The sequence below is a fragment of the Balaenoptera acutorostrata genome, unplaced genomic scaffold (genome assembly GCF_949987535.1).
Source record: "Balaenoptera acutorostrata unplaced genomic scaffold, mBalAcu1.1 scaffold_33, whole genome shotgun sequence".
NCBI lineage: Eukaryota > Metazoa > Chordata > Mammalia > Artiodactyla > Balaenopteridae > Balaenoptera > Balaenoptera acutorostrata.
Window position 1 is genome coordinate 964405 of NW_026646079.1, and position 11481 is coordinate 975885.

Genomic DNA, 11481 nt, shown 5'->3' on the forward strand with positions numbered 1-11481 from the left:
CCATGGAGCATTGTGATGACAGCCATCATGGAGCATTGTAAAGAAAGGGGCAATGGGGAATTGTAATGACAATAGAGAAATGTGATGAAAATGGTCAGCGAGCATAGTGATTAAAGTGGTCTTTGAGAATTGTGATGAAAAGCGACATAGAGCATTGTGATAACAAAGGTCATGGAGAAATGTGGTGACCATGGTCACGTAGCATTGTGATGACACGGTCATGGAAAATTTTGATGACAAGAATTCTGGAGCATTGTGATGACAAAGGCCATGGAGCATTGTGATGACACGGTCATGGAACATTGTGATGACAATAATTCTGGAGCATTGTGATGACAAGGGCCATGGAGCATTGTGAAGACTAGTGTCATGGAGCATTGTAGTGAAAGGTTTCATTGTGCACCGTGATGACATGTGGAATGGAGTATTGTGATGAAACTGGTCTTGGAGCATTCTGATAACAAAGGCCATGGAGCATGGTGATGACAGCCATCATGGAGCATTGTAAAGAAAGGGGCAATGGGGAATTGTAATGACAATAGAGAAATGTGATGAAAATGGTCGGCGAGCATAGTGATTAAAGTGGTCTTTGAGAATTGTGATGAAAAGCGACATAGAGCATTGTGATGACAAAGGTCATGGAGAATTGTGATGACCAGTGTCACGTAGCATTGTGATGACACGGTCATGGAACATTTTGATGACAAGAATTCTGGAGCATTGTCATGACAAAGACAATGGAGCATTGTGATGACACGGTCATGGAACATTGTGATGACAATAATTCTGGAGCATTGTGATGACAAGGGCCATGGAGCCTTGTGATGACAAGAATTCTGGAGCAATGTGATGACAAGGGCCATGGAGAATTGTGATGACATGGTCATGGAACATTGTGATGAAAAGAATTGTGGAGCATTGTGATGACAAGGGCCATTGTGCATTGTGAAGACAAGTGTCATGGAGCATTGTAATGAGAGGTTTCATTGTGAACCGTGATGACAAGGGGGATGGAGTATTGTGATGAAACTGGTCCTCGAGCATTGTGATAAAAAAAGCCATAGAACACTGTGATGACAGGCATCCTGGAGCATTGTGAAGAAAGGGGCCATGGGGAAATGTAATTACAATAGAAAAATGTGATGAAAATGGTCAGCGAGCATAGTGATTAAAGTGATCATTGAGAATTGTGATGAAAAGCGACATAGAGCATTGTGATGACAAAGGTCATGGACAGCTGTGATGACCAGGGTCATGTAGCATTGTGATGACACAGTCATGGAACATTGTGATGACAAGAATTCTGGAGCATATTGATGACAAGGGACATGGAGCATTGTGATGACATGGTCATGGAACATTGTGATGACAAGAAATCTGGACCATTGTGATGACAAGGGCAATGGAGCATTGTGATGACACGGTCATGGAACATTCTGAAGACAAGAATTCTGGAGCATTGTGATGACAAGGGCCATGGGGCATTGTAATGAAATGTTTCATTGTGCACCGTGATGACAAGGGGGATGGAGTATTGTGATGAAACTGGTCCTGGAGCATTGTGATAACAAAAGCCATGGAGCATTGTGATGACAGGCATCATGGAGCATTGTGAAGAAAGGGGCCATGGGGAATTGTAATACCAATAGAGAAATGTGATGAAAATGTTAGCGAGCATAGTGATTAAAGTGGTCATTTAGAATTGTGATGAAAAGCGATATAGAGCACTGTGATGATAAACATCATGGAGAACTGTGATGACCAGGGTCATGTAGCATTGTGATGACACGGTCATGGAACATTGTGATGACAAGAATTATGGAGCATTGTGATGACACGGTCATGGAACATTGTGATGACAAAAATTCTGGAGCATTGTGATGACAAGGGCCATGGAGCATTGTGATGACACGGTCATGGAACATTGTGATGAGAAGAATTATGGAGCATTGTGATGACACGGTCATGGAACATTGTGATGACAAGAATTCTGGAGCACTGTGTTGACAAGGGCCATGGAGCATTGTGATGACAAGTGTCATGGAGCATTGTAATGAAAGGTTTCATTGTGCACCGTGATGACATGTGGGATGGAGTATTGTGATGAAACTGGTCCTGGAGCATTCTGATAACAAAATTCATGGAGCATTGTGATGACAGCCATCATGGAGCATTGTAAAGAAAGGGGCAATGGGGAATTGTAATTACAATAGAGAAATGTGATGAAAATGGTCAGCGAGCATAGTGATTAAAGTGGTCTTTGAGAATTGTGATGAAAAGCGACATAGAGCATTGTGATAACAAAGTTCATGTAGAACTGTGATGACCAGGGTCACGTAGAATTGTGATGACACGGTCATGGAACATTCTGATGACTAGAATTCTGGAGCATTGTGATGACAAGGGCCATGGAGCATTGTGATGACACGATCATGGAACATTGTGATGATAAAATTCTGGAGCATTGTGATGACAAGGGCCATGGAGCATTGTGATGACAAGTGTCATGGAGCATTGTAATGAAAGGTTTCATTGTGCACCGTGATGACATGTGGGATGGAGTATTGTGATGAAACTGGTCCTGGAGCATTCTAATAACAAAATCCATGGAGCATTGTGATGACAGCCATCATGGAGCATTGTAAAGAAAGGGGCAATGGGGAATTGTAATGACAATAGAGAAATGTGATGAAAATGGTCAGCGAGCATAGTGATTAAAGTGGTCTTTGAGAATTGTGATGAAAAGCGACATAGAGCATTGTGATAACAAAGGTCATGGAGAACTGTGATGACCAGGGTCACGTAGCATTGTGATGACACGGTCATGGAAAATTTTGATGACAAGAATTCTGGAGCATTGTGATGACAAAGGCCATGGAGCATTGTGATGACACGGTCATGGAACATTGTGATGACAATAATTCTGGAGCATTGTGATGACAAGGGCCATGGAGCCTTGTGATGACAAGTGTCATGGAGCATTGTAATGAAAGGTTTCATTGTGCACCGTGATGCCATGTGGGATGGGGTATTGTGATGAATCTGGTCCTGGAGCATTCTAATAACAAAATCCATGGAGCATTGTGATGACAGCCATCATGGAGCATTGTAAAGAAAGGGGCAATGGGGAATTGTAATGACAATAGAGAAATGTGATGAAAATGGTCAGCGAGCATAGTGATTAAAGTGGTCTTTGAGAATTGTGATGAAAAGCGACATAGAGCATTGTGATAACAAAGGTCATGGAGAACTGTGATGACCAGGGTCACGTAGCATTGTGATGACACGGTCATGGAAAATTTTGATGACAAGAATTCTGGAGCATTGTGATGACAAAGGCCATGGAGCATTGTGATGACACGGTCATGGAACATTGTGATGACAATAATTCTGGAGCATTGTGATGACAAGGGCCATGGAGCATTGTGAAGACTAGTGTCATGGAGCATTGTAATGAAAGGTTTCATTGTTCACCGTGATGACATGTGGAATGGAGTATTGTGATGAAACTGGTCTTGGAGCATTCTGATAACAAAAGCCATGGAGCATGGTGATGACAGCCATCATGGAGCATTGTAAAGAAAGGGGCAATGGGCAATTGTAATGACAATAGAGAATGTGATGAAAATGGTCGGCGAGCATAGTGATTAAAGTGGTCTTTGAGAATTGTGATGAAAAGCGACATAGAGCATTGTGATGACAAAGGTCATGGAGAACTGTGATGACCAGGGTCACGTAGCATTGTGATGACACGGTCATGGAACATTTTGATGACAAGAATTCTGGAGCATTGTCATGACAAAGGCCATGGAGCATTGTGATGACACGGTCATGGAACATTGTGATGACAATAATTCTGGAGCATTGTGATGACAAGGGCCATGGAGCCTTGTGATGACAAGTGTCATGGAGCATTGTAATGAAAGGTTTCATTGTGCACCGTGATGCCATGTGGGATGGGGTATTGTGACGAAACTGGTCCTGGAGCATTCTGATAACAAAATCCATGGAGCATTGTGATGACAGCCATCATGGAGCATTGTAAAGAAAGGGGCAATAGGGAATTATAATGACAATAGAGAAATGTGATAAAAATGGTCAGATAGCTTAGTGATTAAAGTGGTCTTTGAGAATTGTGATGAAAAGCTACATAGAGCATTGTGATGGCAAAGGTCATGGAGAACTGTGATGACCAGGGTCATGTAGCATTGTGATGACACGGTCATGGAACATTGTGATGACAAGGGGCTTGGAGCATTGTGATGACATGGTCATGGAACATTGTGATGAAAAGAATTGTGGAGCATTGTGATGACAAGGGCCATTGAGCATTGTGAAGACAAGTGTCATGGAGCATTGTAATGAGAGGTTTCATTGTGAACCGTGATGACAAGGGGGATGGAGTATTGTGATGAAACTGGTCCTGGAGCATTCTGATAACAAAATCCATGGAGCATTGTGATGACAGGCATGATGGAGCATTGTAAAGAAAGGGGCAATAGGGAATTATAATGACAATAGAAAAATGTGATGAAAATGGTCAGCGAGCATAGTGATTAAAGTGATCATTGAGAATTGTGATGAAAAGCGACATAGAGCATTGTGATGACAAAGGTCATGGAGAGCTGTGATGACCAGGGTCAGGTAGCATTGTGATGACACAGTCATGGAACATTGTGATGACAAGGGGCTTGGAGCATTGTGATGACATGGTCATGGAACATTGTGATGAAAAGAAATCTGGACCATTGTGATGACAAGGGCAATGGAGCATTGTGATGACACGGTCATTGAACATTGTGATGACAACAATTCTGGAGCATTGTGATGACAAGTGCCATGGAGCATTGTGATGACACGGTCATGGAACATTGTGATGACAAGAAATCTGGCGCATTGTGATGATATGGGCCATGGAGCTTTGTGATGACACGGTCATGGAACATTCTGATGACAAGAATTATGGAGCATTGTGATGACAAGGGCCATGGAGCATTGTAATGAAATGTTTCATTGTGCACCGTGATGACAAGGGGGATGGAGTATTGTGATGAAACTGGTCCTGGAGCATTGTGATAACAAAAGCCATGGTGCTTTGTGGTTACAGGCATCATGGAGCATTGTGAAGAAAGGGGCCATGGGGAATTGTAATACCAATAGAGAAATGTGATGTAAATGTTAGCGAGCATAGTGATTAAAGTGGTCACTTAGAATTGTGATGAAAAGCGATATAGAGCACTGTGATGACAAACATCATGGAGAACTGTGATGACCAGGGTCATATAGCATTGTGATGACACGGTCATGGAACATTGTGATGACAAGAATTATGGAGCATTGTGATGACACGGTCAAGGAACATTGTGATGACAAGAATTCTGGATCGCTGTGATGACAAGTGCCATGGAGAATTGTGATGACATGGTCATGGAACATTGTGATGACAAGAATTCTGGAGCACTGTGTTGACAAGGTCCATGGAGCATTGTGATGACAAGTGTCATGGAGCACTGTAATGAAAGGTTTCATTGTGCACCGTGATGACATGTGGGATGGAGTATTGTGATGAAACTGGTCCTGGAGCATTCTGATAACAAAAGCCATGGAGCATTGTGATGACAGGCATGATGGAGCATTTTAAAGAAAGGGGCAATGGGGAATTGAAATGACAATAGAGAAATGTGATGAAAATGGTGAACGAGCATAGTGATTAAAGTGGTCTTGGAGAATTGTGATAAAAAGCGACATAGCGCATTGTGATGACAAAGGTCATGGAGAACTGTGATGACCAGGGTCATGTAGCATTGTGATGACACGGTCATGGAACATTGTGATGACAAGAATTCTGGAGCAATGTGATGACAATGGCCATGGAGCATTGTGATGACACGGTCATAGAACATTGTGATGACAACAATTCTGGAGCATTGTGATGACAAGTGCCATGGAGCATTGTGATGACACGGTCATGGAACATTGTGATGACAAGAAATCTGGCGCATTGTGATGACAAGGGCCATGGAGCATTGTGATGACACGGTCATGGAACATTGTGATGACAAGAATTCTGGAGCATTGTGATGACAAGGGCCATGGAGCATTGTGATGACACGGTCATGGAACATTGTGATGACAAGAAATCTGGCGCATTGTGATGACAAGGGGCATGGAGCATTGTGATGACACGGTCATGGAACATTGTGATGACAAGAATTCTGGAGCATTGTGATGACAAGTGCCATGGAGCATTGTGATGACACAGTCATGGAACATTGAGATGACAAGAATTCTGGAGCATTGTGATGACAAGGGCCATGGAGCATTGTGATGACAGGCATCATGGAGCATTGTGAAGAAAGGGGCCATGGGTAATTGTAATGACAATAGAGCAATGTGATGAAAATGGTCAGCGAGCATAGTGATTAAAATGGTCATTGAGAATTGTGATGAAAAGCGACATAGAGCATTGTGATGACAAAGGCCATGAAGATCTGTGATGACCAGGGTCATGTAGCATTGTGATGTCACAGTGATGGAATATTGTGATGACAAGAAATCTGTAGCATTGTGATGACAAGGGCCATGGAGTATTGTGATGACACGATCATGGAACATTTTGATGACAAGAATTCTGGAGCGCTGTGATGACAATTAACATGGAGAATTGTGATGACATGGTCATGGAACATTGTGATGACAAGAATTCTGGAGCACTGTGTTGACAAGGGCCATGGAGCATTGTGATGACAAGTGTCATGGAGCATTGTAATGAAAGGTTTCATTGTGCACCGTGATGACATGTGGGATGGAGTATTGTGATGAAACTGGTCCTGGAGCATTCTGATAACAAAAGCCATGGAGCATTGTGATGACAGGAATGATGGAGCATTGTAAAGAAAGGGGCAATGGGGAAATGTAATGACAGTAGAGAAATATGATTAAAATGATCAGCGAGCATAGTGATTAAAGTGGTCTTTGAGAATTGTGATGAAAAGCGACATAGAGCATTGTGATGGCAAAGGTCATGGAGAAATGTGATGACCAGGGTCATGTAGCATTGTGATGCCACGGTCATGGAACATTGTGATGACAAGAATTCTGGAGCAATGTGATGACAAGGGCCATGGAGAATTGTGATGACATGGTCATGGAACATTGTGATTACAAGAATTGTGGAGCATTGTGATGAAAAGTGTCATGGAGCATTGTAATGAGAGGTTTCATTGTGCACCGTGATGACAAGGTGGATGGAGTATTGTGATGAAACTGGTCCTCGAGCATTGTGATAAAAAAAGCCATAGAACACTGTGATGACAGGCGTCCTGGAGCATTGTGAAGAAAGGGGCCATGGGGAATTGTAATGACAATAGAAAAATGTGATGAAAATGGTCAGCGATCATAGTGATTAAAGTGGTCATTTAGAATTGTGACGAAAAGCGATATAGAGCATTGTGATGACAAACATCATGGAGAACTGTGATGACCAGGGTCATGTAGCATTGTGATGACACGGTCATGGAACATTGTGATGAGAAGAATTATGGAGCATTGTGATGACACGGTCATGGAACATTGTGATGACAAGAAATCTGGAGCATTGTGATGACAAGGGCCATGGAGCATTGTGATGACACGATCATGGAACATTGTGATGAGAAGATTTATGGAGCATTGTGATGACACGGTCATGGAACATTGTGATGACAAGAATTCTGGAGCGCTGTGATGACAAGTGCCATGGAGCATTGTGATGACACGTTCATGGAACATTGTGATGACAAGAATTATGGAGCATTGTGATGACAAAGGCCATGGAGCATTGTGATGACACGATCATGGAACATTGTGATGATAAAATTCTGGAGCATTGTGATGACAAGGGCCATGGAGCATTGTGATGACAAGTGTCATGGAGCATTGTAATGAAAGGTTTCATTGTGCACCGTGATGACATGTGGGATGGAGTATTGTGATGAATCTGGTCCTGGAGCATTCTAATAACAAAATCCATGGAGCATTGTGATGACAGCCATCATGGAGCATTGTAAAGAAAGGGGCAATGGGGAATTGTAATGACAATAGAGAAATGTGATGAAAATGGTCAGCGAGCATAGTGATTAAAGTGGTCTTTGAGAATTGTGATGAAAAGCGACATAGAGCATTGTGATAACAAAGGTCATGGAGAACTGTGATGACCAGGGTCACGTAGCATTGTGATGACACGGTCATGGAAAATTTTGATGACAAGAATTCTGGAGCATTGTGATGACAAAGGCCATGGAGCATTGTGATGACACGGTCATGGAACATTGTGATGACAAGAATTCTGGAGCATTGTGATGACACGGTCATGGAACACTGTAATGACAAGAATTCTGGAGTATTGTGATGACAAGGGCCATGGAGCATTTTGATGACACTGTCATGGAACATTGTGATGACAAGTATTCTGGAGCATTGTGATGACAAGGGCCATGGAGCATTGTGATGACACGGTCATGGAACATTGTGATGACAAGAATTCTGGAGCATTGTGATGACAAGGGCCATGGAGCATTGTGATGACAAGTGTCACGGAGCATTGTAATGAGAGGTTTCATTGTGCACCGTGATGCCAAGGGGTATGGAGTATTGTGATGAAACTGGTCCTGGAGCATTGTGATAACAAAAGCCATTGAGCATTGTGATGACAGGCATCATGGAGCATTGTGAAGAAAGGGGTCATGGGAAATTGTAATGACAATAGAGAAATGTGATGAAAATGGTCAGCAAGCAAAGTGATTAAAGTGTTCATTTAGAATTGTCACGAAAAACTATATAGAGCATTGTGATGACAAAGGTCATGGAGAAATGTTGTGACCAGGGTAATGTAGCATTGTGATGACACGGTCATGGAACATTGTGATGACAAGAATTCTGGAGCAATGTGATGACAAGGGCCATGGAGAATTGTGATGACATGGTCATGGAACATTGTGATGAAAAGAATTGTGGAGCATTGTGATGACAAGGGCCATTGAGCATTGTGAAGACAAGTGTCATGGAGCATTGTAATGAGAGGTTTCATTGTGAACCGTGATGACAAGGGGGATGGAGTATTGTGATGAAACTGGTCCTGGAGCATTCTGATAACAAAATCCATGGAGCATTGTGATGACAGGCATGATGGAGCATTGTAAAGAAAGGGGCAATAGGGAATTATAATGACAATAGAAAAATGTGATGAAAATGGTCAGCGAGCATAGTGATTAAAGTGATCATTGAGAATTGTGATGAAAAGCGACATAGAGCATTGTGATGACAAAGGTCATGGAGAGCTGTGATGACCAGGGTCAGGTAGCATTGTGATGACACAGTCATGGAACATTGTGATGACAAGGGGCTTGGAGCATTGTGATGACATGGTCATGGAACATTGTGATGAAAAGAAATCTGGACCATTGTGATGACAAGGGCAATGGAGCATTGTGATGACACGGTCATTGAACATTGTGATGACAACAATTCTGGAGCATTGTGATGACAAGTGCCATGGAGCATTGTGATGACACGGTCATGGAACATTGTGATGACAAGAAATCTGGCGCATTGTGATGATATGGGCCATGGAGCTTTGTGATGACACGGTCATGGAACATTCTGATGACAAGAATTATGGAGCATTGTGATGACAAGGGCCATGGAGCATTGTAATGAAATGTTTCATTGTGCACCATGATGACAAGGGGGATGGAGTATTGTGATGAAACTGGTCCTGGAGTTTGTGATAACAAAAGCCATGGTGCTTTGTGGTTACAGGCATCATGGAGCATTGTGAAGAAAGGGGCCATGGGGAATTGTAATACCAATAGAGAAATGTGATGTAAATGTTAGCGAGCATAGTGATTAAAGTGGTCACTTAGAATTGTGATGAAAAGCGATATAGAGCACTGTGATGACAAACATCATGGAGAACTGTGATGACCAGGGTCATATAGCATTGTGATGACACGGTCATGGAACATTGTGATGACAAGAATTATGGAGCATTGTGATGACACGGTCATGGAACATTGTGATGACAAGAATTCTCGAGCATTGTGATGACAAGGGCCATGGAGCATTGTGATGACACGATCATGGAACATTGTGATGAGAAGAATTATGGAGCATTGTGATGACACGGTCAAGGAACATTGTGATGACAAGAATTCTGGATCGCTGTGATGACAAGTGCCATGGAGAATTGTGATGACATGGTCATGGAACATTGTGATGACAAGAATTCTGGAGCACTGTGTTGACAAGGTCCATGGAGCATTGTGATGACAAGTGTCATGGAGCACTGTAATGAAAGGTTTCATTGTGCACCGTGATGACATGTGGGATGGAGTATTGTGATGAAACTGGTCCTGGAGCATTCTGATAACAAAAGCCATGGAGCATTGTGATGACAGGCATGATGGAGCATTTTAAAGAAAGGGGCAATGTGGAATTCAAATGTCAATAGAGAAATGTGATGAAAATGGTGAACGAGCATAGTGATTAAAGTGGTCTTGGAGAATTGTGATAAAAAGCGACATAGCGCATTGTGATGACAAAGGTCATGGAGAACTGTGATGACCAGGGTCATGTAGCATTGTGATGACACGGTCATGGAACATTGTGATGACAAGAATTCTGGAGCAATGTGATGACAATGGCCATGGAGCATTGTGATGACACGGTCATAGAACATTGTGATGACAACAATTCTGGAGCATTGTGATGACAAGTGCCATGGAGCATTGTGATGACACGGTCATGGAACATTGTGATGACAAGAAATCTGGCGCATTGTGATGACAAGGGCCATGGAGCATTGTGATGACACGGTCATGGAACATTGTGATGACAAGAATTCTGGAGCATTGTGATGACAAGGGCCATGGAGCATTGTGATGACACGGTCATGGAATATTGAGATGACAAGAATTCTGGAGCATTGTGATGACAAGGGCCATGGAGCACTGTGATGACAGGCATCATGGAGCATTGTGAAGAAAGGGGCCATGGGGCACTGTAATGACAATAGAGCAATGTGATGAAAATGGTCAGCGAGCATAGTGATTAAAATGGTCATTGAGAATTGTGATGAAAAACGACATAGAGCATTGTGATGACAAAGGCCATGAAGATCTGTGATGACCAGGGTCATGTAGCATTGTGATGTCACGGTGATGGAATTTTGTGATGACAAGAAATCTGTAGCATTGTGATGACAATGGCCATGGAGGATTGGGATGACATGGTCATGGAACATTGTGATGAAAAATTCTGGAGCATTGTGATGACAAGGGCCATGGAGCATTGTGATGACATGGTTATGGAACATTGTGATGACAAGAAATCTGGACCATTGTGATGACAATGGCCATGGAGCATTGTGATGACACGGTCATAGAACATTGTGATGACAACAATTCTGGAGCATTGTGATGACAAGTGCCATGGAGCATTGTG